Source organism: Sapajus apella, unplaced genomic scaffold, assembly GCF_009761245.1.
Source record: "Sapajus apella isolate SASKATOON/1434 unplaced genomic scaffold, GSC_monkey_1.0 scaffold14, whole genome shotgun sequence".
Taxonomy (NCBI): domain Eukaryota; kingdom Metazoa; phylum Chordata; class Mammalia; order Primates; family Cebidae; genus Sapajus; species Sapajus apella.
In genome coordinates, this window is record NW_022436954.1 from 9,579,308 (window position 1) to 9,607,057 (window position 27,750).

The 27,750-nt window shown below is 56.9% G+C and overlaps 1 protein-coding gene across 4 annotated transcripts in view; it reads right to left on the reverse strand.

The window, feature by feature from the left end:
• Nucleotides 1–27,750, reverse strand: part of DAGLA (diacylglycerol lipase alpha) — a 70,052-nt gene that overhangs the window by 28,019 nt on the left and 14,283 nt on the right. Inside the window, exon 2 of one of the 4 annotated variants that reach the window (XM_032283182.1) lies at nt 10,141–10,328. The exons of 2 other annotated variants lie outside the window; for them this stretch is intronic. The gene's annotated coding sequence lies outside the window, so the exon portion shown is untranslated. Of the gene's footprint in view, nt 1–906; nt 5,758–10,140; nt 10,329–27,750 lie in introns of those variants that run through there. One more of the 4 variants, XM_032283183.1, reaches the window with a different exon arrangement.

A 27,750-nucleotide genomic window follows, 5' to 3' on the forward strand; every position in this document is an offset into this window, starting at 1 on the left:
CCAAAGTGCTGGGATTACAGGCATGAGCCACCGTGTCTGGCCGTTAAGTATTTCTTTTTTTTTTTTTTTTTGAGACAGAGTTTCACTCTTGTTACCCAGGCTGGAGTGCAATGGCGCGATCTCGGCTCACCGCAACCTCCGCCTCCTAGGTTCAGGCAATTCTCCTGCCTCAGCCTCCTGAGTAGCTGGGATTACAGGCACGCACCACCATGCCCAGCTAATTTTTTGTAGTTTTTTAGTAGAGACGGGGTTTCACTATGTTGACCAGGATGGTCTCGATCTCTTGACCTCGTGATCCACCTGCCTCGGCCTCCCAAAGTGCTGGGATTACAGGCGTGAGCCACCGCACCCGGCTCGTTAAGTATTTCTTGAATGAGGTTCTCAGTGTCTTGCTTTGCTGCAAGTCGAGATCATGCTCTATGACTTGGTTTTGATCCCATTAGACAGAAGTCCCCACCACAGCAATGCCTCCAGGGAGGGAAGGGAACGGTTGAGGTGCAAGGTCAGGAGTAGGGCTTGGGACACCTTCCACCCCACACTGCTGGAAGGATGGGGTGAGCCCTGCAGGGTAACCCCCCTCCTGGCAACAATACCTCCCAAGCCCACCCTGAGCCGTGCAGCTTTTACGGCTGGATTTCCAACTCTCTGAAGTAGCTGAATTCAAGTCAGCCCCAAGCAAGCTCAGGGAAGAGTGCCCAGGAACTCAAGGCCCCCACTCCTCAGCACCCCAGAGAGAAGGGAAGCAGCATGGGTGGGAAGTGACCCCACAGGCAGTTTGGCTCCCCAGAGATACCCATAAAGGGCTCCAGGGTAGCCCTGCACTAAACTGTGCAGAGGGAGCCCTGCTGCAGGGGGATAGTCACCAAGTTGGTGGGCAGCTGCCCCCCCAGGCCAGTAGAGGCTTACATGGCACCTGGTCCGGGGCAGGCGGCAGATCCTCCTCTCCCCAGTGACGGCTCCAGGGAAAATGTGTGTCCAAGGAGCCCGGCATTATTCGGGAAGGAAGCAGCCAAGTCTTCCCTGGCCAGTGGGCATAGCCCTTGGGGTGGGCGAGAGGGCGTAGGGCTGGGTGGCCAGCCGGCATGTCCGCCCGGCCCGCCTCCTTATCCCCGCTGCAGCCACTTGGCAAGCTGTGGCCCCGGGCAGGCTGGCGGGCTAGCCTGCCGGGGTCGTGCCTACTCCTCCCCCCACCCTCAGGAAGTGACATCATCCCACTCTCTCTCCAAGGAGGAGTCGGAGCTCAGCTTCTGGGAAGCGGGGAGAAGGGTGGAGAGTGAGGGAGCGTGGTGGTGGGGTGGCTGGACTTGGGGGGGCCTGTGGACTGCAGGGGACCGGGGCTCCAGCAGTGCCTGTGACAAGTAGCTGACAGCACCAGCTTCAGATTAGGGTTGGACAAGATAGGACAGGAGGGGGCTGGGGCACCGCGGGTGGCAGCTGGGCTGGGCCAGAACAGAGCTGCCAACAGCTGGTATTGCCACCCCCTCCCCCTCTCTCCAGGTGGCTCACAGAGGGTAAGGTGCAGCACAGGGTCGGGCTCAGGGGGCTGTCAGGCTGCCGGGAGTCCCTCACATGAATGGAATGAAATGGAATGGAATGGAATGAATCTTGAGGTAGGAAGGCAGCACGCCCCCGCAGGTGCTGTAGCTCCGCATCCTGCTCTGATCTGGCCAGACGGGGGAGGAGGGAGCAGTGCTATCCCAGAGAGGCTGGCTGGCGGGCGAAGGTCCAGCCCTACCCAGCCTGCACCCAGCCTGCCCCCAGGCTTGCCCCTGTCAGCACCCCAGAATATCTCCTTCTCAGGTCCACCCCGTGGACGGCCCTTCCTAGTCACCCTAGGAAGTCCCTCCTCTTGCTGCCACCTTGGCATCATGGAGCCCAGGATAGCTAACACTCCTCCATCTCACACACCATCCACCCAGCACACTCACACTCACTCTGCACTCCCCTCCTCTGCCCAAACCGTGCCTGCTCGCCCCAGCTCTCAGGCTGGAAGGAGTGCGCCGAACCTGGCACTGGGCCCTGCAGAGGTGGCTGCAGGACTGTCAAGATGCTGGAGGGATATAACCAGTGGTCACCACTGCCACCAGCTCAAGGTGACCAGCCTGAGGCCAACTGCCATGATCAACACTGGTGCCTACCTAGAGCACGTGGCAGGACTCCTGGGGGCAGACCCTGCTGGGTCCCCGGTGACAGGCCTGCACCTGTGGCCAGCCCACCACCATAGAATCCAAGGCACAGAGGTTGGGATTCAACTGCCAGGCTGGCTGGTTTTGAACCTGGGCTCTACCACACACCCACTGTGTGACTTGTGAGTTGTGCCTCAGTTTCTTCAACTGTTAAATGTCAGTTTGTAAAATGTCGATTATCCCTACTTCCTAAAGTCCTGGTGAGAATTACATGAGAGAAGATCTGCAGAGGCCCTAGCTGTCTTAGCCGGGGTGGGTGAGGCAGAGGGAGTGCAGGGGAAACCTTTCAGGACCAGCTGCCCCTCCCGCCTGGCCTGGTGGATTCTCCAGCTGGTCATCAACAGGTCAAGGTCTGGGGTGGGGGTGGCAGGGCCTGTGCGGCAGGGGGTTTGGGGGTGGGCCACACCACTCTACAGGCCAGTTCATACATCTCTCCAGGCTGCTATTTTTAAGGGCCTCAATGGTATCCTTTCTCTAGAGACCCCAGCCCATCACAATAAGGGCCTGTTCCCCTGCTGGGGATGTGATTTCATCTGGAGGAAATGTCTCAGGAGGGGGAGGACAGAGGCTATTTCCTGGTCTGGGGCTGCCACAAAGCACCTCTTCTGACTGTCTTCCCCTGGGGCACAGGGTCCTGCCCTCTCACAGCCACAGTGGGGCATGGGTGGGTGCTGTCTGTCCTTCCTATCCCACACCAGTGGGGCTTCCAGGGCAGGCACGGCACACCTTCCAGCAGGGGGCACGCATTGCTGGGGGCTCCTCCTGCCTCCGGTTGGGCCCCCAGCACAGGCAAGTGTGAACGGGGTGCCAGGGCTCCTCTCACATGGATGGAATGACTTCAGCAGCCCGAGGAAGCCTTGTTCTTCCCCCACCCACACAGCCCAATTTCACCGCTGGTGATTCAGGCCCCTGGACTGAGTATTAACCCTTCGGGGAGTTCCTCCTTCTAAAAATGCAAACGCTTTTTAAAAATGCACGTTGCCCCCTACTTTAAAACCCTTCCTGGCCCCCCATGGCCTGCAGGACAAAGTCCAAGCCCCTCGGGCAACAGCTAAATGCCTCAGTTACCCTGGAAGGACAGCACATGCCTCACCCTCTCTGAATCCATGCATTCCTTTATCCCCTGAGCAGAAAGGGATCCTGGTTCAGACAGACTCCAGCACAGAGCCCACCCTCGGCTGACCAGTCCTTCTGGCTGGGGAGGCTCTCCAGTACCTTCTTACACTGCCACACCCTTCTTTCTTAACACCCCCGAAATATGCTGCTCCCCAGACACTGGAAGGGTCCATGTTTTGCTTACTCTAGCTCTGACAAGTGAAATTCGACTCATCTCTCTAAGTCAGCTAAAAGTCACCTCCTCTCTGAAGCCCTCCCTGACATCCTCCCTGTACCCCACTCTCCTCCTGGGAAACAGGCTGCTCTCTTATGGGAATCCTGGACCCCTTCCCCCAGCGTGGCCCTGGTCACACTGTGTTACAGTTAACCTGCTGACTCCTTGCTGCCCATCCCCTCTCCAGCTCAACAGAGAGTCCCTGGGGCCCGAGTCTCACACCACCTATCGTCACACCTCCGGGTACCAGCTGCAGTGCCTGGCTCCAGCCCCTCAGCCCCACCCCATGGCCTCCTCGACACAGCTCCCCTCCCAGTCACAAGGGCTGAAACAGTGGCTCCTTCCCCCTCTGGGCTCACACCCTTCCCTCTGGGGAAACGTCCCTCCCTTCCTGACTGCCAGGCTGGGCTCCCACCCCAGGGCCTTCCCTGACAGCTCAGGGAGAACCCTCTCCCCATCCTCTGGCTGGATGAACTGCTCTGGGGCCTCAGTTTCTTCTTTTATAAAATAGGGTTAACAATACCCCTCTTAAGGCTATGGTCAAAATGGACTGGGGTGACATCACTACAGGACTCTGCACAGCCCAAGGATCTGCTGATGGCTGCTGCTGCATCAGCAGACACCCGGGGGTCTTTGTGGGGACCTCCTGTGATGTGACCTGTGCCTCGGTCCTGGGTCTGGAAGGTGCTGCTGGTGCCCAGCTGGTCGGAAAGGGCTGGAGCGAGCAAACAGAAGCCCTAACCCAGGAGCCTGCCCCCACCGTGAGCTCTCCGGTGCTAAACGCACCCTAGGCCGGGCCTCGACCCCTCGTCCCAAGGTGCCCTGTGGGCTTGACCCTGGGAGCAGGTTTTAGGGAGCAGAGCCCCTTGTAAGCAGGACTCCCAGCAGATGGGACTCCAAGAGCTCGCGGGGGAGGGAAGAAGGTGCTGGCTCAGCCCTCTGGAGTGTCCCAGGGCACTGGACAATGAGCTGGGGAACGCCAGCCAGTGCCACCTTTAGCCCATGAGATTTCCCACCTGGCCAGAGATGGCCTTAGTCACTGGCCTGGGGATGGGATGGAGGTTGAGCCTGAAGGAGGGGATGACAGCCAGGTCCAGCCATGGGAACCCATCTGACATTAGCTGAGCACCTTCTGTGTCCCAAGTCCTAGACTAACTGCCTTCAGTCCTCATAGCAGTAATGCAGGTGGCAGTGTCGCTCTTGTTCCACAGAGTGCGTGAGGGGTGATTAAGAGCCGACACTCTTAAAAGCAGGCTATATCTGAGTCTTGGCTCTCACAAGACTTGGACAAGTTACTTCACCTCTCTGTGCTTCAGTCTCCTCATCTCTAAACCAGGGATAAGAGGATTACCTACCTCCAAATGATCAGGAGGGTTAGATCAGTCAACACTTCAAACAGCGCCTGTCATCTGGTAAGTGCTCAGCAGACGCTGCTATTATTATTTCTACTGAAGAATTCGGAGACAGATGCAGAGACTGCCTGACACCACTCAGGGATCCAGAGGCCGGGCAGGCCCGAGGCGCAGGTCATTCCTACTGCCATCCAAAGCCCACACCTAACAAAGGTCAGAGTTAAAAGGGGTCTCAGGACAGTCCCACTGTCCCCTTTTATGGGTGAGGTTCAGAAAGAACACAGAGGCCCTAGCTCTTCCCACAACGTCCATCACTGCAGCGTCACCGTCAGGGGCTGGACACACAGCCTGAGCCCCCAAGCCAGCCCACTCCCTTCTACCCCACTCCATACCCCACTCAAACTCCCCAGTGACATCAGCATTAACAGCATGTCGCCCCAGGGAGCCTGGCTGAGATCCTGTCTTTGATGCTCTTGGAGATGCCCAACCCTCCTAGAAGCCAGCAAAATCGCAGGAGCTCCCTCGCTGGAGATAAATCTGCAGGGAGGCATCAACCATGTGTCTACTTCAGTCACCTGGGGCTGGCTCTCTTGCCTGCAGCAGCTGTGGTTAACAGAGGGGAGACTCTCAGACCCAGAAAGCCACCTTCCCTGGGCCCCCATTTTACTCCTGCCTGCTGGGGCTGGTGATGGGGACCAGGTCCAGCCACACCCTAGAGCTGCCTAGTGCTGGACCAAGAGCAGCGTCCCCAGGAAAGAAAGTCCCGACCCCTCTAGGCCCCAGTAAATCAAAACAGAGGGCCCGGGAGGATGAATCCGTTGCACACGTGTGAGACATGAGGGCACTCACGGCTGCTGTAAGTAAAACTATCACCAGCCAGGCGTAGTGGCTCAGGTCTGTAATCCCAGCACTTTGGGAGGCTGAGGTGGGCAGATCACGAGGTCAGGAGTTTGAGACCAGCCTGATCAACATGGTGAAACCCCGTCTTTACTAAAAACACAAAAATTAGCCAGGTGTGGTGCTGCACGCCTGTAATCCCAGCTACTCGGGAGGCTGAGGCAGGAAAATCACTTGAACCTGGGAGGCGGAGGTTGCTGTGAGCCAAGAGTGTGCCATTGCACTCCAGCCTGGGCGACAGAGCAAGACTTGTCTCAAAAAAAATAACAATAAAAAAAATAAAACTATCACTGGATACCACACTTCTTGGTGGCCAAAGTAAATGGGGAAACAGGCAAGTTTGTAAGGGCTCTTTTCAGCTCTGCAGGGTTTTCTGACTCTTGGTATCATGAAGAGAGAGCCCAGGACTCCCATTTCCATGATGAATGGGATTCCCGTGTGAAAGGGATTTGAAACTGGAAGGTGCTCCAAAGTAGTCAGAGAAACTCATGCCTGCTGCCTGGTAGGCCCTCGTGGTCCATCTGATTCTGAGTGCACCTGTGTTGGGTGCTGGAGCTTTTCTGGCATTAGGGTGGACATCTGATCTGGGGAACTTAGCACTGTGAGGCTGGGCCCCTGGTAGCCTGCCAGGCACTGGTGGCATCCCCCTAGCAGAGGCGCTGTGTTCAGTGGCTCTACCCAAGCTAGGGCAGGCTCAGCAGCAGGTCACTGTCTGCCCTCACTAGGGTGGCAGACAGGTCCTGCTCTCTTTAGCAAAGGCGTTGGTGGTGGTGAGATTCCAGCTGTTGGCTCTGCAGCTGTGGTAGCGAGTTAACCGCTCTGCGCCGGCTCACCAGGCTGACAGAGGACAGCAGAGGGAGGGGATCAACACCTAATAACTGGAACCGTTTTACAAAACTGCAAGGTGGCTCCAGGGTCCTAGGTGATGATGGGGACGGAATGAGCTCAGCCCACCTGTAAGTCGGGGACTGGGCTGCTTCGGTTCTCCTAACATTTATGAATTGCTTACAAGGTCTTGGAGCACGGCTCTGCCCTTTATAAACACGAACTCATCTAGTCCTCATAATAGCTCTGTGAGGTAGGTACTACCTTTTCCCTTGTTTGACAGATAAGCTGAAGTGACTAGCCCATAGCCACACAGCCTAGGTCCAGAACCCAGGTCTTAACCTTTGTGTGCTGCTTCTGAGAAGCCCGACTCAGCTAAACACCTGTTTCTGAACTCAAAAGCTGGCTCTAAACCTCTTCTTACAGACTGAGAATACTTCTGGGTCTTCATCTGGCTTCAGACTCACAATCATATGGGAGAGCATGGGACCCATTCTGCAGATGAGGAAAACTGAGTCCAGGGGAATTCCACTAAGCAGGCTGCGGAGTCGGGAGAGCACAGCACGAGAAACACTATGTGCCATCCAACTCCAGCCTCATCAGGCCGCGGGGGTATTACCCCAGCTTTACAGATGAAGAAACCGAGGCTCCAAGAGGCAAAATGGTTTGCCCAAAGATCGCTCCATGAGGATGTCGCAGAGCTGGGATTTCAAGCAGCCTCCTTGAATTACTTGCAAGAAAAAAACCCTCTCTGCATGTCAGTCTGACTCCTTATCCTCACAAACATAGAGTCAGAAAGACCCACACATCCCACCCAGGGATCTGGGGGCTGCAGAACCATCCCCTTCTTCCCAGTGGCCGAGTGGCTGGCCTCCGAAAGCTCAGGAGGGGGAAGGTGACAAGGGAGACGACGGAGAGCAAGCACGTGTGGGCTGGGGGCCGCATGCGCCACCAGCCTGTACCCGGGTGTGTGCAACCCAAGTGAGGGGCCTGAAAGCTGTCGCTTTTCACACGTCAGCTGTGCTGGAGCAGAAGGCAGAGTGGAGCCTGCCCAGGGCTGGGGCCGGATTTCAGTATGAGATAGGTCCTCACATGCCCAGGCCCAGGGATGAAAAGTGTACCTGGTGCAGCCGGGGGCAGGAGTGGGAGGCCTCTGACATTTGTCTCCTCCTACCCGCCGCCCAGGGTCTTGTACTAACAAACACCTTTCCCACTCTACCCGAGGACAGCCTGGAAGGGCCAGGGGAGGCGGCTCCTCCATCCCTCGCCACGTGCCAGTCACATAACCATCCTCGCCGCGACCCCAGGGGTGGGTCGAGCTGTTTGCATGTCATGGATGGGGAAACTGAGGCTCCAAGAGTTTAAAGAACCTAGTGAGTGAGTGGCTGAGTCAAACTCTGAAGCCAGGTCTATCTGCTGTGTTCTTTCTGTACCCTCCTCATTCTTCTTGGCCAGAGACCCCTCCCTACAAAACAGCAGTCAGGCAGCTGGGCAGAGTTCAGGGAGGAGAACGAAAAGAGAAACCCTAACGACTTGGGGGCAATGCTGGCCTGGGCTGGACCCACAAATAGTTCCAACAATTATTTAATCGTATGTTTATTTAAAAACAAACTCTTATATAGCATTCGCTACATGCCGGCTACTTTAACAAGCAGTTCACAAAGATTACATCCTGTAATGTAATCCTTTTAACAACCTCTTATGCCCTGTGTTATGGATGAAGAAACGGAGGCCCAAAGGGGCTAAGTAATTTGCCCAAGACCACTCAGCTCCTCAGTGGCAGAGCCAGGCCTGAGGCTCTGGAGCCTGTGCTCCAAGCCTCACCCCCGAAGCCTTCACCAGGGCCCCATTTATTACCAGGCTCCAGCTACTCATTCTCACGCTAATTATTTTCTACTCGTCTGCAATGAGCAGAATTTGCCATCTGCCATCAGCCCTGCTACGACACCAGCCAACTCCCTGGGAATCAACTGGGGCCTTTCGTTTCCTGCTGGTTGTTCTGGAAGGGTGGCTGGCTGCTAGGGAGCGGGAAGCGAGGGCCAGGAGGGCAGCAGGACCGTTTTTTGGCAGCCAGGCTGGGCCCTCCTCCTGCCCCCAGCCTCCCTCTGACCTCTCCTTTCCGGTGGGGGGTTCACACCAGGGCCCACTCAGTCCTGGGCTCCGATGGACATTTTCCAACAGTGGAAGGAGTCTCCAGGCTCTGGCCAGGCCAGGTCTGGCTTCTGGACTCTTCCTTGGAGACTATTCATTTTTCTGAAACTCGGAACAAGCCGATGGTCCCACACGTCCACGTCCCCTCTGGAGAGGCCCAGACAGGCGGGCTCTGCGGGCCTCTGTGATGGGTGTGGCCAGGCGGCCTGGATCTCCAAGCCCTCGCACACAGGCTGACACGCCCCACACTGGGTGGCACCAGGCCGGTTTCTCCTGCCTGTCTGTGGGGAAGGGCGTCTGCGGTCTGCGTCCTCCCTACCCGCCCCTGTGGTCTTCTCACTCCCCTCACGGGGCTATCTCAAGGGTGTCGACGTGGACGGGGGTGGCCATCCCGTGAGCTGACCCAGGCCTGCCTTCCGGCCCTGCAGCGAGACAGCCCTGAATTTGTATCTTAGTTCCATCACTTCTACTTGTCTATGACTGTCACTTCTCTGAGCGTCAATCTCCTCATCTGTAAAATGGAATAATGAAGGTACTCACTTCATAGGGAGTGAGTCATGAGGAGTTAATGAAAGAATGCACACAAAGCGCTCAGCTCTTAGAAGACAGGAGCCGCCATCATTGCGATTTAGTAATCATCTCTCCCCAGTGTGCGGAGAACCTTTCCCTCACCTTGCGAGGCAGGGGCAGTAACTCTCTGTGATCTAAGTCAGCCCTCCCAAACAGACAGGTGACCAGGCTGACCGCACCTGCCCTCACCCTTCCAATCTGCGGAATCCTCTGACCTGCCTTCGAGAGCAGGCAGGGCTGCATCTCCTAGGAGCCCAGCCTCCTTTAACCCACAACCACCCAGGGAGAGGGGACTCAACACCCAGGACAGCTTGAACCACAGAGCTCTCACCCAAGGTCCCAAGACTCTAGAACACTCCAAAGCCTGAGATCCTGCCGGGATGCCCTACCATCTATCTGCTTGCATGTCTGAGCTTCCGGGTGTCTCATTGCAGGCCTCTTCCCAGCTCAAACGCAGGATGCCCTGACAGGTAGAGACCCCCCCACTCCCGCTTTTAAGCCCATCTGCCTTTCCAGCTTTCCACCGACCCCACCCTCTGCTCCTCCCTCTAGTCACCCCCTCTCCTAGGAGCCACTTGCTGGAAGTTCACTCCCCAGATGGCCTCCCTGCCAGGCAGTTCATCAGCTCCCAGCAAGAATCCCGGTGCTCTGGCTTCTCAGAGCTTCCTCCAGAGGAGACTCCGTCTGGGTGCTGGCAATGCCTCAGTGAAGAATTAGCACCTTCCACTTCATTAGGGAGCCCCCTAATGAAGCTGTTAATGATATGCTAAGTGGGCACACCTAGCCTGACACCTCCCCTCTTGGGGCCCCGCCCCCTTGCCCAGCCTACCCTGAGCCCTGGTCCTGCTGCTTCCTCTTCTCAGGCTGTGGGCTGGCCCTTGGGGTCTGGCTGGCATGGGTGCATGCTGCTCAGAAGTGGGGAGGCTTCGTAGGCCACCTCCCTAAGCTGCATGGCCATCTAGGGCACAGGCTGGCCACTCAGGCTATTGGGTTTCCCTTTAACTGTTTCCCGGGCATCTGGAAAGCAAGCAGGGATCGAGTGACTTCGTAACAGGAGTCTTTCCCCAGGGGAGGAGGTCTGCAGAGCTCCAGTATGTGACAGGAAGGGCCAACATCCCCTGCCCCCATGGAGACTGGAGAGGGAGGTGGCATCTGCTGCCACCAACAGCACACAGGCTGCACCCCGTCCCCTCCCTCTGTCACCCTCCTCTCCTTCTGTGCTCAATGAGGAGGATCTCGGCGCTCTTCAGTGGGTTTTCCGAAGCCCTTGGGGACCCCGGATGAGGGGAGGAGGCCATAGTGGGCAGGCTTCAGGGGGCTCGCAGGCAATGTCAATCAGAGCAGCTTGCAGCTGCTTTATGTATTGGGGTTCCTTGTAACATTGTGTTTGAACAGAACAGTTTCAGGGCTTAAAAATGTTTGAAGGGGCCGGCACAGTGGCTCACGCCTGTAATCCCAGCGCTGGGAGGCTGAGGCGGCAGATCACCTGAGGACAGGAGTTTGAGACCCGCCTGGTCAATATGGTGAAACCCCATCTCTACTAAATATACAAAAAATTAGCTGGGCATGGTGGCACACTATGCAACTGTGGCAGAATTGCTTGAACCTGGGAGGCGGAGGTTGCAGTAAGCCAAGATGGCACTATTGCAGTCCAGCCTGGGCAACAGAGCTAGACTCTGTCTCAAAAAAAAAAAAAAAAATTTGAAAGCCACTGAACAGGATGTGCTGTCAGGTCAATTCTAGACTTAACTTTGAGAGTTTTACCTGCAGAACGGCCAAGGAAAGCACCTGGGGGCTCCATACAGGTACCCAAGCTCACGCAAGGATCACAGCGTCTCCTCCCCTTGCCTGAGCGAGGAGGGCAAAAGGGGCCACAGAAAAAAGACACTGACCCAGAAACTTAGAGACCTGGGCCGACAGCTGAGTATTCTGTCCTTCAGACCTCCCCATTCCCTCCCACCACCCCAGGCAGGGCAAAGCCGGACCCAAGCACAAGGCCTCCAGGAAGGGGCAGGGGCTCAGAAGGCCCTCTGCTGCCGGGTGGAGAACAGGACTGGAGCTGGCTTTGGTCCCAGTGCCTTGATTTACTCAAACGGCCACAGAGTTGTGACCTTCAACATACAATGCAGGGGCTGGCCACTGCCCAGGCTGAATCAACCACCCTCTCCTTGTCTGTCAAACAGGATGATGAAGATGACAGTGCCTCCCTCTTGGGGTGGCTGGCAGGACAAAGAGGGTTAAAAGTTGTAAAGTGTTGAGAGCAGGCTCCAGCTTAGAGGAGGCGACTGGTGGCATCCAACTCTAATTAAATCCACCCCCAAGCCAAGTGCGGTGGCTCACACCTGTAATTCCAGCACTTTGGGAAGCCAAGGCAGGCGGATCACTTGAGGCCAGGAGACTACTAAAAATATAAAAATTAGCCAGGCGTGATGGTGGGCACCTGTAACCCCAGCTACTTGGGAGGCTGAGGCAGGAGAATCACTTGAACCAGGGAGGTAGAGGTTGCAGTGAGCCGAGATCATGCTACTGCACTCCAGCCTGGGCAACAGAACAAGACTCAGTCTCAAAAAGATAAAAAATAAAATAAATAAATTCCTTTCTCAAGAGCATATTATGACTCCTAAATGACCTTTAAATAAAATTAAAACTTCCAACCATCAGCTATAAAGCTTTCCATCAACCACACCCCTACCCCGCCCTGCCCAGCCCTGCCACGAGCACCCACACCCTGAACTTTGGCTGGCTCGGTCCCTGCCGGCCGGGCATACCCACTCCCGCTCCTGTCTTTCCACCTGCTCAGCCGCTGAGTGTGCCCTGTGCCCAGGCATTTCCTCCTTTCCAGATGGCCCCACTAGCTTCAGGCACTCCTCCCCAGCGAGGCCTCCATGGCCTCCAAGGCCTGCTCAGTGCCTGTCCCAGCTGGCCTTCAGCCCCAGCCCTGGAAGACCAGCCCATGAATGATCAGGTAAGCCCACGATCCACTTTCCTGCCGGCTTCTGGTGCACCTGCCTCGCCTCCTCCGTGACACGGTGGGTCATGGCTTCCACCTGCTTCTCTCCACCGGCCTGTAGAGGAATAGGCCAGGAGGCTCTGGGCAACATGGAGAATGGAAAGGGGAGGGGAGCTCGGGCCTCTGTGATGAGGGCAACCCCAACAGACCCCTGACAATTACCAGCCTCTGCCTGCCCATGCCTGAGCAGGGCCACGGACCCATCTGTTCTGGGCAGGTAAGGGCCCACCTGCTCGACCTCTAACCCCGGAGTTTGGCATCACTTTCCTTCCCAGGGCACTCGCCCTCAGAAGTTTGGGGCCCCAGCCTTGTGACGCTGTCACTTCTGTGACCTCTGCTTCCTGACCTGCTCCAGGGGTGATGGGAGGTGAAGCTGGGTGGGGCCACGTGCTCGGCACAGCCCCTCTAGTCCGAGTAGCACTCCGCTCCTACTTCAGAAGGACAGGGCAGGGAGGCGGCGGGAGTTTGGCAGGGCCTCATCCCAGTCAACAGGGGCCGGCACAGTCGGCCCCCTTAACTATCAGCAGTGGGGCGGAGGCAGGCCCCGGCTGACCCCTACTGCCCAGGGGAGGTCAGTGAAGCTGCCGTCACTCCAAAGGATAAACCTTTCCGCGAAAGAGCTGATGGCACTGTCTGAGAGAGAGCAGCAGTGCTAATGGGATGCCCAGCTGGGGCTGTCAAGCCAGACAAGGTCCTGGTGAGACCAGCTGAGGCCAAGGCTCCTGCCAGGCAGAAAGTGGCACCTCATCTCCTCTGGGGTATGGGGAGGCAATGTGACAATGCCTGCTTCCTCAGCAGGCCCAGTTCTTCCCTGCTCATCCTAGGAAGACTCTGGAATGGGGGCAGCGGTAAGGGACTCAGTGAGAGCTAGGGGACCTCGGCGGGGTCAGCCTGCGTCACAGCTCATGCTGACTTCTCCACCCTCAGTGGCCGCTGGCTGCTATAAATACCACTCCTGTCTCTGGATGTTGCAGGAGGTGACCTAGAATCATGGGCTCTGAGGCCTCCTGGGTGCGCTCCCCGCCTGTTTTAGACAGAGCCTGCTTGACCAGAAAATACTGGTAGCTTAGAGCCCACCCCCAACCATGAGCAGGGCCCTCAGGTAAAATTCCAACCCTCAGGGAGATGGCTTCAAACCCAGATCTTCCTCCGTCTTGCACCTCGACATGTTCATGGGCAGGACGCAGCTACCAGGTCCCTGGGAAGCAGAGCCCTGGTCAGCCGAAAGAGACATGGCACCCAGAGCCACTGGCTCAGCCCGAGACCTGCTGCCATTCATTCTCGTTCATGCCCAACCCACTCTGAGGCCCAGCTGGAGGGTGAAGGCTCCAAAGCCATTTGATCCCAAGTCCCTTCCCCGCCCCCAACTTCTCAGTCCCATGCATGTCCTTGATTCTTGAGTCAGCCTGGTTTCCAAACTTGTCATCACCCTGGAAGCCTCTCTGGGATGCAGTCTACTTCGAAAGGGGACCTGTTAGACTGTTCAGCAGTTGCAGTGAGTCCTCGACAGTTTCATACTTCTGCTCAGTAGCGTGCTTCTGAGCGAGCCCTTCCCTCTTAGAGAGGTCCCACACAGGCCCAGGCCTCACATCCCAGGCTTGGCTGACCCAGGAGCAAGGACAGGAGGTGGTCCTGGCCCTGGCAGGTGTGAGGACACCAACACCCACAGATGGCCAGGGCTTGGTTCCAGGCTCCTGGCTTAGGACAGGGGCAGGCTCTCAGAATAGAAAAGGCTGGAAACAGCGCTGGGACTGGGCCCCGGGTGGTGTGAACACAGGTGAAATCTGGATAAAGTCAAGTTCATGCATGCAGCCATTCTCCATCCATGCATCCTTCCACAAATCACCAGAGTGCCTACTATGTGTCAGGGAGTGGGTGGATGGTGACACATAAAAGCCGACACAGTGCCAGCCCTCATGGAGCCTGTAGCCCAGAAGGAAAGAGACTGAGCAAACCTTCACATACCACAAGGAAAAATCCTCTGATGCATGCTCAGACAGGGAGGTGAGGGCGGCTGCCTTCAGAACTAGGAGCTGAAGCTGTTTCTGAAGGAATAGCAGAGGGAAGCGACCACAGGAGAGGGCGGCAGGGAACGAGCACCGGAGGATACCCTCGGCAGCAGGGCCCAAGTGTGAGGACAACGGAGGCCGGGAGGATAGAGCCGAAGCCAGGCCAGCAGAGAGGAGGCCGAGGCAGACAGCTGGCAGGGCTAGGACCTGGGCTCTGAGCCTGGGAACAAGCCAAGGTGGGTGTGAGGGCGAAGAGAAGTGGGTGGCCCAGACGGAGATTCAGCAGACAAAATGGGGACAGACAGGGTGGGTAACAAGGATGTTTACTGGGCTGGGAGCCATGGCTCACACCTGTAATCCCTGCACTTTGGGAGGCCAAGGTGGGCGGATCACCTGAGATCCGGAGTTCAAGACCAGCCTGACCAATACGGAAAAACTCCATCTCTATTAAAAATACAAAATTAGCTGGGTGTGGTGGCACATGCCTGTAATCCCAGCTATTCAAGAGGCTGAGGCAGGAGAATCGCTTGAACCAGGGAGGCAGAGGTTGTGGTGAGCCGAGATCGAACTACACTCCAGCCTGGGCAACAAGAACAAAACTCCATCACACACGCACACACACAAAAGGATGGTTACTGCCCACTGTAGCACTGGTGCTATGAAAGGCGACCCCAGCTGTCTGGCCCATGCGACTGGGCGAGCAGAGGGGGTACCCAATCCCAGAGGAACGCCTTGAGAATGTGCCTGGGGCTGCCCACCCCACCCTCAGGGCTACAGCTCCGGGAGCCAGCCCTGGGCTCTGTGAACACAGGTGAAGTCTGTATCCTCCCCTCCCCCAGTCTCAGTTCAGTCCAGTCCCGAGCTCAGGCGAGCCCGGGCACAGCAGGTCAGGACATTGGTCCAGGAGTCCCACTCGGGTAGTCAGTGGGCTCTGCCCCCACGGCCAAGGGTTCCCAATCATGTGCTTGAGGGGGTTTGGGGCACTTCTCCTGAACATTCAGCTCCCCACTCTTCCTGTCATGCGGGCCTGACCATGAATAGGACCATGCAGAGGGGCTCTCAGAGCTACTTCAACCTATTACAGGAGGGGAATGGAGAGAGGGCCTCTGTATGCCAGTCATCCCCACGCTACCATCTGTTGGCACTCAGAAAATGGTACCACAAAGTGAAGTCCTCACAGACAGCCTGAGAAGCAAAACTTTTCTCTGGCCTTCCACCTTCCTGTCTCTACCCCTCACTCTCCTGACATAAGACACAAACCACAAACTGTAGAAACTAGAATTCCTCTTTCACAAGACAGGTCATAGAAACCAGAACTCCTTTTCCCCAAGGCCACCCATAAAACCTAAAAGTATCAGCCTGTCCCCGCCTTTCTGTATAGGAGCTGGCCAGAAATACATTCTCTGGCTCGGTGGCTCATGCCTGTAATCCCAGCACTTTGGGAGACCTAGATGGGCGGACCACTTGAGGTCAGGAGTTCAAGACCAGCTTGGCCAACAGGGTGAAACCCCATCTCTAGCAAAACATAAGAAATTATCTGGGCCTGGTGGCACTCATCTGTAATCCCAGCTACTCAGGAGGCTGTGGCAGGAGAAGTGCTTGAAACGGGAGGCAGAGGTTGCAGTGAGCCGAGATAGTGCCACTGCACTCCAGCCTGGGCAAGAGAGTGAGACTCTGTTTCAAAAAAAAAAAAAATTATCTATTTTGTTTGATAGTAGGTCATGAGACCCCCATTCAGACTCCTGCCCCATACTCTGGAGGAAGGAATGCAGCACAAGAGGCCAAGAAGAATCTGAAGGAGCAGGCCTTGCTGGGTTGCCCACTCCGTTACTCCCATGAGGTCTTACTTTTTCTGTCCAATCCCAGTTCTACCTGGTTGTCCATTTCTCCTCAAACTTAAGTAGCATAAAAATGGAGTTTTCCCTGGATCTTTGGGTCTTCATTCTGAAGGCTCCCATGTCATGTAAAACTTTGATTAAATAAATTTGTTATGCTTCCCTCTTGTTAAGCTATCTTTTGTTACAGGAATGCTGGCTGTGACCCTTATAATGGGGAGAAATGGGATCACCCCATAGCTGTGCCTACAATCCATCCATCCATCTATCCCTCCCTCCCTCCCTCCCTCTATCCTTCATCCGCCCACCCACCATTTCCAGTCATTTTATACTGTTCAACACACTTAGAAAGCCCTCTCTCAGCCGGGCGTGGTGGCTCACACCTGTAATCCCAGCACTGTGGATGCCGAGGCAGGTGGATCACAAGGTCAGGAGTTCAAGACCAGCCTGGCCAAGATGGTGAAACCCTGTATCTACTAAAAATGCAAATATTAGCCAGGCGTGGTGGCGGGCACCTGTAATCCCAGCTACTCGGGAGGCTGAGGCAGGGAACTGCCTGAACCCAGGAGGCAGAGGTTGCAGTGAGCCAAGACTGTGCCACAGCACTCCAGCCTGGGCAACACAGCGAGACTCCATCTCAAAATAAATAAATAAATAAAGCCCTCTCCCTCTCACGCTGGCCTGCCAGCCCTGCGGCCTGGCCTCTGCCTGCCCTCACCTGCCTCCCAGGCACACTGGCCTTCTCTCTGTTCCTGCAGCAGGCCAAACATGCTGAATGCCTTTGTCCTCACCCCTCCTCTAGCCTGGACAGAGCCCCATCCCCACCCCCAGATCTCTGCGGGGCTGGCTCCCTCCTGTCATTTAGCTCCTAGCTCAAACATCCCCTCCTGGGACTGCCTGCCACATCTCAGGTACCCCGAGCGCCCCATCACAGGACCCTGTTCTGTTTTCCTATCAGCACTTCTCACGATCTAAGGTTCCCCTTAATGTGTTTACTGTCTGGCTTCCTCCACCAGGGTGTGGCTTCTCAGGGAGGGGTCTTGCTTATTTTCTTCCTTGCCAGGTTCCCTGCACTGAGTAGAGATTTGGCAGGTGGGGGGAGCTCACCACGGCCCTGCTGCCTGAAGGAGGAACCATTTCTGAGCACAGCCTGAGAAGGACAGAAACAGGAGATTGTAGGAGCCAAGGCAGAGCTGCACCTAGAACCCAGGGCTCCTGAATCCCAGCCCTAGGCTCCTTCCACACCATCTGCTGGCCACGCCTGGGATCCACAGCCCTATCCTGAACTGCCCACATATGCGACTTCACTGGCCACCGAGGACCCAGCATGGTGGAGGCAGGGAGGAAATGCGGCATCTTGACTGATGAGGCAACTGTGACAGGAAGGGCTGCAGGGCGATTCGCCTGCAGTAATGCAGCAAGTGGTCCTGCTACTGGAAGGCTCCCCAGCATTGACAGGCCTGGCTCCACGCCGCCTCCCTGTGCATCTGGGTGAGGGTGACTTGCGTCCACCTCTGTACAGCATCCTGTGGGAGGGAGGGGGTCCCTCCAGGGAAGAGCACAGAGAGCTACATTCTCAGGATGCAGCGAGGAGACTCAAGCCCTTTCCCACCCCGGGCCTGGAGGGCACCTCAGCCATGGCCTGGCCATAAGCGAGAAGGGGAAGGACCTGGGAAAATGACTTCCCTTAGTTCTAAGGGCCTCAGCGTCTTCATCTGGAAGATGAGGAGGTTGACCAGATGTTCTCTAGTTTCCCTAGGATCTACTTCCCCTGTCCCCCTGCTCAGTTCCTAAGGGTCTGTAGCCTCTGGCTAAGGAATATAATCCCACAGAAGTCTCGGAGCCTTCAGGTACTATCGTCTTTCTCACCCACTTTCTTCTGGTCCCCAATGCTGTCCTGGAGGTAGGGAGGTCAGGAATCTCCACATCATGGCCCAGTGCTTTAAAGGATTCCCACTTTTGAAATCTGTCAGAACTAAGTTCAAAACAACATGTTCAGCCCGCAATTATCAGAGTAAAAAAAAGGAGACAGAGAAAACCCAACATGGATGGGCTAGGTGTGTTGGCTCACACCTGTAATCCCAACACTTTGGGAGGCTGAGGCTGGAGGATCATTTGAAGCCAGGAGTTTGAAACCAGCCTGGGCAACATAGTAAGTACCTATTTCTACAAAAAAAAATTTACCATTTAGCCAGATGTGGTGGTGCATGCTTATAGTCCCAGCTACTCAGGAGGCTGAGGCAAGAGGATTACTTGAGGCCAGGAGTTTGAGACTAGTTTGGGCAACATACAGAGAATCTGTTTTTATTTAAAAAAAAAAAAATTATCTGGGCATGGTGGCAAATGGCTGTAGTCCCAGCTACTCAGGAGGCTGAGGCTGGAGGATCACTTGAGCTGAGAAGCTCTAGGCTGCAGTGAACTGTGATCCCAAAACTATACTGAAGCCTGGGCAACAGAGAAAGACCCCATCTCTAAAAACAAAACAAGAAAAGCCTAACCTGCTACTGACTGCCGCCGTGTGACCTCAGTAGGTTCGGGGGTGAGACTGGGGAAAGAGTAGGTTCTCGGTGTCCTCATTCACCCGCTTCCCCGTGACCCAGAACTGCCCTCTGCCAGCTTCCTGCAAATGTGGGAAACAAGATATACTGAAGGTTCCGTGGCTGGGCATGGTGGCTCACATCTGTAATCCCAGCACTTTGGGAGGCCGAGGCAGGCGGATCATGAGGGCAAGAGATCGAGACCATCCTGGCCAACATGGTGAAACCCCGTCTCTGCTAAAAAAATACAAAAATTAGCTGGGCATGGTGGCATGTGCCTGTAGTCCCAGCTACTCGGGAGGCTGAGGCAGGAAAATTGTTTGAACCTGGGAGGCAGAGGTTGCAGTGAGCAGAGATTGTGCCACTGCACTCCAGCCTGGCACCTGGTGACAGAGCGAGACTCTGTCTCAAAAAATACATATATATATGGAAGGCTCCTTAGAGGAAAGAACAAGAAAAATCCTCAGCAATATTCTTTCCCTTTAAGCAGAGCCTTGGGCTCCTGTGTGCACACATCCCTACCACGTGGGGCTCATGGAATGCTGGCTTCTCTGCTCCTCCAGGTTCGCACAATCCAGGAGAGCAGAGGAAGACAGCAGGTGCCCAAGATGTGCCTGACACTCAGCAGCTTTCCTACCCAGAGCAGAAGGCGAGGAGGGTAGCGGGCATGTGGTGGGGCTGAGGCTGGCGGCGGAGAGACCGGCTCCTAATCCCTATGGCCCCTCTGAACCCAGCCTTCTCTCCCTTCTTCTGGGGCCTTGGCAGGACACATGAGATCACGTCTGGGCGGTGCTCGGGGCATCTCAGAAAGAAAAGGCCCAAGGGATGGAGGTGGGATTAATTATGTATTAACATGCTTCTTTATTAGCACTTCTGTTTACTGCAGGGCACAATGGAAAACACATGGGGCTTGGTGTCAGAGAATCCAGGCTGGAAATGGGTCATTCAAGAGGTTCATTATGGCCTCTACCACTATGCCCAGATCATTTTTTTCCCGGTCATTCCGGCCATTCCAGAGGTGTGGGCAAGTCATAACTTCTTTAAGCCCCAACTCCTGGAAAAAGGGGATGAACATCTGAGCGATGTTGGACAAAGCATGACACAAATCAGATTTCCTCAGCTGTCCGTGGGATTGCAGGAACACCAGCCTCCCGGCATCGCTCACTGTGAGGAGACCAAGTGTCTGGCCTGGGGCTACATGTGAGTGACACGAGGGGGTCTCATTATTGCTGCTGGAGGAACAGGGAGGTACAGAGTGAACAGCCTGAAGATCGGGCTGTTGGCAGTGCCGCCCAGGCTGGCACTCTCTGGGTGTGTCCCAGGTGGGCATGCTGGGCCAGCTCTCCCCAGACGGATCCCCACAGGGCAAGAGAAGGAAAGGGCTGTGCAGGGCCAGGTGGGCCACGGCAACTCAAACAAGTCACACGCCTCAGAGGGAACCAGCACGCCCTCTCCTCCACACCTGTCTTGCCTCCCAGCTAAGAGGCGTGGGTGCACCTGGGCTCCCCATAGCCAGGAGCCAGAGGCTGCCCTACCCAGGTCAGGCTACATTGGCCAGGCTCCCCACAACCCCTAGTACATATCCAGGCTCCCCAAGGGCCAGCATAGGAGTGACCAGGCAACCTCCTACAGCTGTGTCCACATGGGAAGGCTGCCACCATGACTGCACCAAGATCCCCCCCCCCGCCCCCGCCAAAGCTGCTCTATTTACAGAGCTCTTTGCCCACAGAGGGCACAGTACAGCCTCTTGGTGGCAGTCTGCACATACTCATGGCTTGTATGACAGGTACCAAGTGGTGGAGAGATCACAGGCCAGAGCAGTGGGTTTGCTAAAGGCCAAGCAGGGTGGAAACTCCAAGACAGTGCCTTGAGATTCCCCTCCCCACAGGACCAAAGCCATTCCCGGAAGCTGGCCATAGGCGGGACTGCAGGGAGGGAGGCACCTGGCTCCCTGCCTGGCTAATGCAAGCCCCTCTTTGAAGTCCCAGCTGTGGAAGAGAAAGGGCTCCCTCTTCTTAGGATGCCAGATCCATCAGCAGCTGATTAAATCTGTTCTCCTTGGCCTGAAGATCACGACCACAGCCTCAAGGTGTCACTGGCCAGGAGCTCAGTCTGACAGGAGAGGATGCTGGGAGGCCACACCCTCAGGAGGGCAAGTGTTGGGGAGGCAGGTCCAGGGCTTCTGCCTCCAGGGCAGGCCCAGAGGCTGGAGAAGTCCAAGTTCAAGTTCCTGGGGCTGACTCATCAGAAAGAGGGTAAAGAGAAGGTCAGGGCAGGGACTGGTTGCATCAAGACAGGCTTTCCTTGCTAGGAGGAAGGGTGAGGGCCTGCAGACTGGCTGCTGCAGAAAAGAAAGGGGCAGATGTGTCCACAAATACTCCTGGGTCCAATCATGTGCTCCTCTGCCTCCTGCCATACAAAAGTCCCATTGATGCATCCCCTTACCCCCACGCCACAGGCCAGTGCCCCAACAGGAGGGCTCTGGGGGCCTCTCCAGCTCCAGTCCAGCTGCTGCTGCCCTGGCACGCCAGGCATGCCAGGCCCGGGCACTGCCAAGTCACATGCTCTGAGTGGGCTAGGCCAGACACTGCTGGGGCAGCCTCGGGGACGCAGGGTGACATGGCATTCGCAGATGATGCGGGGCTGCAGGAAAGCTAGGTGGCCAGAGGCAGCTGGCCACCTGTCTGCCACCCTCCCCAGCCCCACCCACCTTCCAGGGGAGAAATCCTTGGGCAAACAGTCAGCCAGGTGAGAGCAGCACAGCAAACGCAGGGCTGGGAAAAGCAAACACGGAGGGCCTCCACGCTGCGGGGCCTGCTGCCCTACCAGGTGGCTTTCAGGTGGCTCTGCCCACAGCTGCCACTGGTGTCCTCAGCACTTGGCCCAACAGTATTTGCAGGTCTCCCAGGATGAATGCTTTGGCCTTTTCTTCATTGTAGTCCCCAGAGGGGCCTGACTGTGAGGTGACGGGGGCAGCCACAGTAAAGGACCGGCAAGCCATGAGTCTTCAGAGGGTGAGGCGGACCTGGGCCTGGAGTCTCTGCTGGGCCACGCCTTGGCTGGGTGACTTGCAGCAAGTCAAAGGAGGACCTTAGGGTCAGGGATGCCTATCGCACATGGCCTTTGTGAAGGTTAAATGGGATGAGGCCCATGTGGGACCACTGAGAGAGGATTTGGCACAGAAGGGGGTCTGGATGCATGGGTGCCCGGCCTAGTGCTGCCTGCGGGTATGGGGCAGAGCCAGGGCAGGTCGCAGCAGGAGAGGCAGTGCTGTGGCGATCTGGACACCACACTCTCCCAGGGCATGTTCACTTGGCTGATCTGTGACCCCCTGGCCTCAGCCCCAGGGTAGTAAGGCCAACACCGGACTGTAGAGCCAGCCAGGAGAGAAAGATGGTCCAGTTCTATTCCACCAGCAGGGGCTGCATCTGCTGGCCCCAAACTCAGGGCAGAACTCTCCCCAGCTGAGGAAGGCCTGTGCCCCCACTGGCTCCCATCCAGGGCTTCAGCTTGAGGCTGGCCCCCACCATTCGCGGCCAGAGGAGGCACTGTCTTTCTGAGGTGCACAGCATGTCCCACTTGCTCTGCTCTGCTGCGTGCCACGGTTGAGCGTGCTCGGCAGGCGGTCTTCATGCCTCTGCCTTTGCACAGTCTGTTCTCTTTGCCCGAAAGGCCTTTTCCAATCTTGCTCTCCTGGGAACACCTCAGTGTTCCAAGGCTCAGCCTAAACACAACCTCCTCTGTGAAGCTGCCAGGGCCCACCAACCCCCAGGGGCAGACCTAATCAGTGCCCCTCCGTTCCAGGCTCCCCACTGGGCTGGGAGCTCCAGGAGACCAGGACTACACTTTGCATCTCTTGTCCTTGGCACCCGGCACCATGCCTGGTGCCTAGCAGCTGCTAGAGAAATGTCAGACAAGGCCCCCGGCCCAGCTCCCTTGCTCCTCTCAGCTCACGCTGCCAGCACATTTGGCCAAAGAGACTCAGAGATGACGTGTGGGAAGCAGGGCAAGAGTGAGCTTCCCAGGGGAAGCAGGTGGGGCATAAGGTTTCCTTTCCTTTGGAAACTGTCCGTGCTACGTGCACCAAGCTTCACCCACAATCAGAAGTGGCTCTGGAGGCTTGCAGGCTGCCTCCCCATCTCCAAAAGCAGAAACCAAAGTTAGCAGGGTGGTAAGCAAGGGAAAGGGAAGTGCACCGGAACTGCAGAAAGAAAGGCAGTTGTGGCTGCCATCTGCTGTGAGCAAGATGTTTGGAGAACATGCACTCCCCATTCTGAGGTCTCCCAGCCAACTTGCAGAGAGCTGGGCCACCCCTCTACAGATGGGAGCCAGCAGCTCAACCAAGCTGCAGAGGCCCCATAAGAGAGATGTCAGGGACCCTGCCTGCCTGCTCTGACCCTCTGGCTGTCCCAGTCTGACCTTCTCATTCTTGAGCAGACTGGGAGCCAGGATGCCAGCCCAGGACATGAGTCACACTGCCTTTTCCAGGGAGCCCCCAACAGGCTCTGAGATGGCAACTCCACAATAAGGCCGATGATAATGTAAACATAAGGGTGACAAGGGCAGTACCAGACATCGCTCACTGAGAGCCCAACTACCTGCCAGAAGACCCAGTACTGGGAACTTCCAGCCATTATCTCACTTTGCCCCATGACTCTCAGGGGAAGAGGAAATGGAGGGTCCAAGAAGGGACCCTGGCACTGTTCCTCACTGCAGAGACACCTGGCCACCCAGGGCCATCACAGGAGAAAAGTAGCTGGGCATGGCAGGGCACACCTGGAGTCCCAGCTGCTTGGGAGGCTGAGGTGGGAGGATGGCTTGAGCCTAGGAAGTCGAGGCTGCAGTGAGTGCAGAGAGCTATGATTGCACCATGGCACGCCAGCCTGTGTGACAGAGCAAGACCCTGTCTCTTGAAAAAAAAAAAGAATAGGAGAATATCTGAGTGGGAAGGAACCTCTGAGCTCTAAGCCACTGAGTCACAAATGCTCATTTGAGGGAGGAAGGCAAGGGTCAAGGAGTAGATAGCTGGCCCTGTCCAAGCAGAGGTCAGCAGCAGGCTGGGAGCAGAACCTGGAACTCTGCAGCAGCCCAGGCTCCTGGGGCTTGGTGCGCTCCTGTGCAAGAATGGCTCCTGTTACTTCCTGTCCTGGGTCCCCACCTCAGGGCTCAGCCACTTGGGGCCATTCCCCCAAGCAGCTCAATTCATTTCCTTTAGCCCAGGAGGACTGAGGTAAAGCTGGCCCTGCCTGGAGGGCCCATCTCAGTTTGGACCAGGCCTCCCCTCGTCCTGTTCCGGCTTCTATGCTCCTGACCACAGCAGCCGGCCAAGCTTGGGAGGCTGGGCAGGGCCAGGCCAACATTCCTTTCTAGGACCACCCTACCCTGGGCCTACCCACAGAGGAATGAGCACAGCCAACAGGCTCATCAGTCACTGGACTGTCCCATGGCACTGGGCCAAAGAACCCGCTTCATTTCTCACCGGCCAGGCAAGCAGGTAGGGGGATGAGAAGTCTGCCCCCCAATACCAAACCATGCCAGGGTCCTGAATGTCACCCTGTGCCCTCAGCCCTGGCAGACCAGTCCCCAGAGGCTATCATCCTCCGCTATGCCATCCCAGGGAGGTCGGGGTGACCTTCCTCCCATTGGCGATAGGAAGGTAAGGATCTTGGGGCCAACCACCCAGATCTGCACCTCCTGTCCCATCCCCCATGGCTCTGCTGCGACCGCCCCCACAGGCCAGCTCACAAGCCGCACACTCCACCAATCTGTCTGCTCAGTCCTCCCCCAGCCCCCCACACACTGTAATTGCAACACCTCCGCCCCACTGACAGCGCCTGCCGCTGCCTGCTCGCTGCCAAGGGGGCTGGGAGGGCCCAAAGATGTGCTTCACGCAGACCTTACTATGGGAAGGGATGGCAGTTTGCCCCCCTTCTCCAAGGGGTCATCAGATCCGGGTGCTGACCCTACTTCCTGCCTCTCTCACTGCTCCCCACCCCACCCGCAACCCCGGGTGGCCCAGTCTGCAGAATGCCTCTTACTCTGGGAGGGGTGGAGGGAATCAATGGCTTCCCTATTCTCCTGCTTCTCCCACAGGGGAAGGGGAGGGAAGGCATGTGGCCCCTGGGGGGATCTTTCAGGGAGCGCCCGGCCCCATTGCTCCTCCTCTCTGGGAAGTAGGGGTGGTGTGCCTGATGGACAGCTGGGCTTCAGGTCCACAGGGAGTGGAAGGCAGGCAGCCAGGGTGGTGGGCACCTCCACCCCCAATCTCCCGCTCCCAGGACTCCATGGAAATCGCTGCCACTATCCAGACACCTTCACAAAGAACTCATGCCTAGGCTGAGGCACAGCCAGGCCGAGGGTGAGTCAGCCAGGGAAATCCCAGCACTGGCACCCACCGCTGGTGACGGTTCCGCTGACACCTACAGAACGGGGTGCCCAGCCCCGCCCGCAGAGGGTGAGAGGAACACCCGGGCTCCCCTACTCCCATTTCCTGCTCCCTGAGAGCGAGCCTGGTGGTGGGGGCAGGGAGGAGTCTCAGTGGGGGCGGAGTCCTGGAGCGAGGCCTCGGGCACACGACTGCTGTCTCTGGGCCTCTGGTCCCTCATCCTTGGACATCAGTCGGGGAGGAAGTGAGAGAACGGTCACCACGGCTTCTGGGCTCTGGCCTGGAGCCTGCCACCCCCACTCTGGGTATCAGGCTTTCCAGGGTCTCATGGGGGCATGTGGGGATGCATACCTCACCTCATTCCTGAAGGGACTGCCCCTGCCCTCTTCCCAGGCAAGGCCACTGTTCTGCCTGAGCCCAGCACCCCCACTATATGCTGCCCAGGACCCCAAAAAGGCAGAATGGAGAGCAAACTCAGGCCAGGAGTCAGTGCCCTACCTGGGAGGAGAGAGGCGGAGCAAAGAGGAGCTGAGAAGAACAGAAAGCCAGACACAAAGCCTCCTCACAGCAGGACGTCCTGTCCCTAGAGAAGCGCCTGAGGCCAGGTCCCCACAAACCCGCTAGACCGGTTGGCTGGAGGGGGTGGGAGGCTCAGACCTGGGCCAGAGAGCAGGCCTAGGGCCTGGAAGCTCCCAGCCAGGAAGCTCCCACCATTCCTCCCCTACTGGGAAGTGGGGGTGAGCTGTACTCAGCAGGCCCTTAAGCAGGAGCTTCTGGGGACATGGACTCAAGGGTGCCAAGCCCTGTCCTCAAGGAGCTCACAGTGCAGAGTAACAAGGAAACTGGGCAGGTCGGTAAGCACAGAGCTTTGATGCTGAGGCCTGTACCACTGCTCAGCCCCAGGCAGACGGAAAGCTTCCTGGTGGGGCCTCGTGGTTGAACAGAAAGAGTGGGGAAAGCAAGGCTAGCTACCCTCCTCTTCCCCCTCCTCCCACCCGGTATCCAAAAGCCCCCCTGGTATCCAAAAGCTCCCCCTACCCCAAGCCTGTGGGCAGATGCACCTTGTGCAGGGCTGGATTCCAGCCAGCAGAGAGTCTGGGCACCACCATTGGCTCCCAACAACCCTGCCTCTCGGTTGCTGGCAAAGGTAGCTTCCGCAGGTTCCCCAGGCCAGGAAAAACACACTTGAGAGTAGAGAGCGGGCCCGTGGGGCTGCCTCCCTGGCATCACCAGAACGCACATGCTTGGTATTGCCCAGGCAGGGCCCCTCCACTGGCGGGGGGACATGCGCGTGTTCCTGTTTCGCCAGCCCCCCAACTTTTATCTTCTAGGCTTCCCCTCTCCATGGTTCTTCCTGAAGACCAGGCCTCTTGCACTTCCCAGGCAGGGAAGCGGGTGATGCAAGCGATCTAGAAACCCATCTATTACTTTGAAAGAAGACTGAAAACATGTGACCGCATGAATCCCATGGGTTTACTTCAATGTCTTTAAAACAAATGGCTTGAATGGATTTCTCCCACCCTTCCTCCCCATGGAGCCACTCAATGGAGAACAGCAGCTCAAAGGGCCACAGACTCAGGGCTGCCGGAAATGGGGTATCAGACACAAAGCCTGGCAGGGGGCACTTGAATAAAGGCAGCTTTGGCCAGGAGAGGATGAAAGGCAGACACCTGACAACCGCCAGCGCAGAGCACAAAGGGTGCACGCGAGGCCGACGTCAGGTCCAGGCATGCACAGGCACCCCGGCCCTTGGCCACGGGTGGTGGATGGCTCTCACGTCCCAGCACAGGTCTCCCTTCCTCCTGCCCCGGCATGGAAGCCTGGCTGTGGTGACAGCAGGGCCCTTGCTCAGTCCCTTGCCTGGAGAGCCCTGACCCGAGCAGCCATTTACTCGCAAACTCACTGGGCAGCTGAAACACGCAGGTGAGGTCTTCTTAGGCAGCACAAATTGCTGAGAAAAAAAACAGGCAAGGAAGCAGGGCTGAAGACATGTGACAGTCCCCAGAAGATGAGAGCTGGAGGGGCCTGGGGATCTCAGAGGCCAAGCCTCCCTGATTCCCCGAATCCCGCAGATGAGTACCCTAAGCTCGTAGAGGAATGCTGACGTGCCAAGGTCACACAGCTTTGGGCCTCAGCCCCATCCTTGGCTGCCATCCCAGCCTCATTCATGCAGACATTACTTTCTGAGCACATCCTATGTGCCTGGACTCTGGAATTTAGGTTTAGTCGCCTAGGTGACGTCCTGAGAAAAACTAAACTTGGCCACAGAGGTTTGCAAGCTGGGGGCTTCCCGCCTCTCAGCTGTCCCCTCCCCACCCTCTCCTCTTATGTAAAATGGGAGGAGTGCTGGCCATCAACAGGAAAGACTCAAAGCAGAGAGGAAGTAAGAAAGCAGGAGAGGCCGGGCACAGTGGCTCCTGCCTGTAATCTCAGAACTTCGGGAGGCTGAGGAGGGTGGATCACCTGAGGTCAGGAGTTCCAGACCAGCCTGAGCAAAATGGAGAAACCCTGTCTGTACTAAAAATACAAAATTAGCTGGGCATGGTGGCGCATGCCTGTAATCCCAGCTACTCACGAGGCTGAGACGGAATAATCACTTGAACTCGAGGTAGAACTGTGGTGAGCCGAGATCGCACCATTGCACTCCAGCCCGGGCAACAAGA